A 4352-nucleotide genomic window follows, 5' to 3' on the forward strand; every position below is an offset into this window, starting at 1 on the left:
TCTTCTTCTTCTTCTTCTTCTTCTTCTTCTTCTTCTTCTTCTTCTTCTTCTTCTTCTTCTTCTTCTTCTTCTTCTTCGTCTTCGTCTTCTTCTCCCTCTCCCTCTCCCTCTCCTCCTCCTCCTTCCTCCTCCTCCTCCTTCCTCCTCCTCCTCCTCCTCCTCTTCCTCTTCTTCTTAATTATTTCATGCTAAAGAAAACTTTATCTTAAAAAAAGAATGTTAAGAAAGAACAAACTAAGACACACAGGCTAGGTTTTTCTGTTTCTGAGCAGGTTCTCTTTCTGCTTGTTACTCTGGGCTTACCAAGAAACTCACTCTCTCTCTCTTTCTCTCTCTCTCCTTCTTCCTCTCTCTCTCTCTCTCTCTTTCTCCTTCTCTCACCTGTAATACTAGCTACTCAAGGGGCTGAGATGTGAGGATTGCAATTTGAAGACAACCCAGGCAAGAAAGTTAATTAGAATCTTATCTTCAATTAAGCTAGAAGTAAAGTTGTGGTTCAAGTGGTAGAGCATTGATCTTGAGCAAAAAAAGCTTAGGGACAGCACCCCAGGGCCAGAATTCAAGCCCTCTGACCAGCACAAAAAAAAGAAAAAGAAAAAGAAAAGAATATGTAGGTGTATATGTACACATTTAGGTATATGCACATATACTTATATACATAAGTTCTGAACATTCATATCTTTCCTTATCATGATTTCCTAAAAATACATAATATATTGGCTTATATAGCATTACATTGCATGAATGATTGTAAGTAATGTAGAGATGGTTTAAAATGTAGGTGAAGATGTGGGTAGGTTATGTGCAAATGTAACATTTTCTACATAAGGCTTGAATGGACGTTTTGGCGTGTGGGGAGGGGCAGACCCCTGGAAGCAGTGCTCTGCAGATGCCTCGGACAACTGTATGAGGAGCCATGTCTCACTGTCATGGAAACAAAACATTTCATACATTAAGAGCAAGAGTCACCAGCCTGTGTTTTCTTATGGGCATTTTACTTCTGGCCCCTTGTTTGCTCAGACATAACAGGGTAGAGGGACAGAATTAAGTAGGCTGCAGCTGGCTCTGCTTTTCCTGACATTCTGGGGTACCCTTATGGCTCATAAAGCATTCAACTTCCCCACTAATACACGTTCCAGTTAGATGCAGAAAAATCTCCTGATTTTACATCAAAGCCCATCCTAAATGGAGCCAGCCAAGAATCCAGTCTTGGAGCATTTCACTGGGTTTGTGGGAAATCATGCAGACAGATGAGGCAAATTGCTGTGAAAGATGAGAGTGCCATGTCACACCAGCAGACAGCAGCCAATGGGACGTGGTTGGGTGGACTTCTGGTTTAGAATTAAAGTGTGCCTTTACTGCTTAGCTTAAGGTGTGGAATAAAGAAATGCATTTGGGACGCCAGCCCCAGATCTGCTCCCTTTGTGGTTGGGGTGGAGTGTCTGGAATCAGCATTACTCATGTGGAAACATTTTATTCCTTAGCGCTTCCAAAATCCTGGAATGGGCTGTGGCAAACCATGAAAGCAGGCAAGACAGAGCTATCCTGATACTGGCTGAATTAAATGATTAATTTTGAAGGCCAACTCAAAGCTTCATATGGATTATTCATAAACTATAGAGTTTTATTCCTTCAGGAAGTTTGTCTCTGTTTTCTGTCTAGAAAGCAATATATACAAATGTATATATTTTTCAAGTACAACTTTGAGAAATAGAAGATGATACAGAAGTGGCCCGTAAATTGCATGAGACTCCCAAATTATTCAGTAAACATTATCAGTTCTAATATCTAAAACTAGATTAAATTGAGGTAAAATTTCTCTCTGACAATTGAAACAGGAAAAGATCATTTTATTGATCTGTAAACTAAATTAAAATATTTTTAATTTTTGGTAGAATGACTGAAATCTTATTTTTAAACTGCCTGCTAGTTATAGCAGGGGGCATAATACATTTTATTGATTTGATATTTTCCTTCCAATAATTTCCTTTGGTTCCACTGCATTTTTCTATTTCTGACCTTTAACAATGATTGAGATGTGATACTTAATTGGTCCCAGGTTCTCTGCTAGCACAACAAGCAAACAAGATAGATATTGTCTGTTTATTAGCAAGTTTTAGAGTTATCATATCCTAGCATTAGGTTAGGTATTAAAATACCTAGTAGTGAGAAAGATATCATGCTTTATGCAGTCCAGGGAGGAAAGAAATGTTAATAAAAGACTACAGTTGAAGCTAGGCCCTAGTGGCCCATACCTATAATCCTAGCTACTCTGAAGGCTGAGATCTAGGGATCATGGTTCAAAATAGCTGGGGCAGAAAAGTTGGTGAGATGGAAATCTAGCTGAGGCTCATATGGTAGAGCACCAGACTTGAGCAACAAAGCTAAGGGTCAATGTCCAGGCCCTGAGTTCAAGCCTCAGTACTGGCATAAAACAAAACAAAACAGAAAAACTCCAGGTAAGTGTAACTGCAAATATGGAAATTCTTACAAGAACAGATCTTACTATTCTGAGAATATTTGAGGAAGGAATTATCTCATTAGGAATGCATATAGTAGGCAGGACAGAATATAGGTTTCCTACAGTAGCAAACAAATTCTGAAAGCACAGGTCCTTACCCGTCTTGTAAGAGTGGGTAGAGAGTTTTACTCCAACCAGTCACTCAGGATCCCAGCTGATAGACACTCTGCCATCACAGTACCATTACCTGGAAAACATAGCTTCCAAAGTCAGTGTTGGAGAAGAAGAAAAAGTCAGATGATCTCACTGAATGTTTTTAAGGTCACTGAATTTTTTTAAGTTGATTGCCTCATTCACATCTACTGGCAAGAATCCAGTCACCTGGTCCCAGGTTAACTACAAAGGAGTATGGGAACTATGAAATCAGAGCTAATAAAATGGAAATTGCAAAGCATTGTTTCTGATTCAAGAAGGCAGGAAGGGTTTCCTGGGGGAAGCATAATGCTTCTTGTATAATGCTTGTTCGGAAAGCATTAGGCATCCAAATAGAGGAAGGGTTTCCAGCTTTCTAATTCTCTCAGCTCCCTCACTGTTGGTTTATTTGTACTCCATCTTTAACTAGCAGGTTGTTCATTCTTAATTAATTTTGTTTGTACTTTCTATTTATTTATTCTACGAATAACAGACATGGATGTAAGATTTCCATATATCAGTTATTCAACAAGGTTCTGTACAAAAGGTAATATAACATTTACTTAAGAGACTTTAATCTGGTATAAAGGTAAGACAGATCTGAAAAGATCATTAAGCAAGCATGCGATGAAGATACTGTTGACCCGTCTCAAAGACATGCATGGTAGAAAAGATGTTATCTCACTGTTGAAGATGGGGTAATAGAGGCCAAAAAGTGCTTCTTTTTCTATCTTTTTGCTCTTCTATTTCCAGGATTGGCTTGGTGTCCCACTTTATCCATTGTGATTCAGTCGGAGAGACAGGAAGGCACATTTCTTTGTGTCTTTTTAAGATTGGGGAGTCCTTCCCAAAAGTTCTGAAGATTCCTCATATACCATGCTATAACCAAATAATCACTGTCAGAAAGAAGGAATCCATCATAATGGATTTCTTGTGACCAGGACTAACATTCTCTGAAATACAGAAAAAGAAATGGGAGCTCAATGACAAGAAAGGAAGGAAATAACAGTTGTCAGTCTCCAAATGGTTTCTTCTTTGCCATGGAATTGAAGCCAAGTGCTAAAGAAGCAGCTTATATATATATTATGCATTATAATAGCATTTATTATACCTGTATTATAATAGCAGAAAAGCCTAATGTGGTGTTATCTAAGTAAGTTTGGCAAAAATGTCCTGAAGAATGACTCTATAATAAGAGACATTTTTTTTTTCAGGGAAAGACTGAGGAACACATTAAAAAGGTTAATGGGAAATGGAAGGAACAGTGTAAATGGGGGAGCAAAGGTCTATGAAGCCCTCGGGAGGGTTTAGCACTTACTGGTACAACATGGTCCAGAGGCAAATCAGAATCCAAAATGTCAGGACTGTCCCTGCTTCAGGTTTCTATGTGATCTGGATCTGGCTCATTTGGCCTCTATGCACAGAAGTCAATCTCAATTAACATCGTGACAATGGGCAAGCTGGCCTGGGGTAGATGGTTACATCAGTGGCTAATATCATCTTTTTTTTTTTTTACTTTTTTTTTTTTATATATAACAGTGTTCACATGTTATACACCATACATGTGATCAGCAGCATGGGGATATTTAGTAGTGGTTCAACCAGATGAGCAGGAGTTCTTTGTTTCTTAAGTCCTGTTAGTTTTGTCGTATCACCTAACATTTTGGATTTAACATCCACTTATCAGGGAGACCATGTA

Source organism: Dipodomys ordii, unplaced genomic scaffold (assembly GCF_000151885.1).
Source record: "Dipodomys ordii isolate 6190 unplaced genomic scaffold, Dord_2.0 Scaffold41, whole genome shotgun sequence".
NCBI classification, from domain to species: domain Eukaryota; kingdom Metazoa; phylum Chordata; class Mammalia; order Rodentia; family Heteromyidae; genus Dipodomys; species Dipodomys ordii.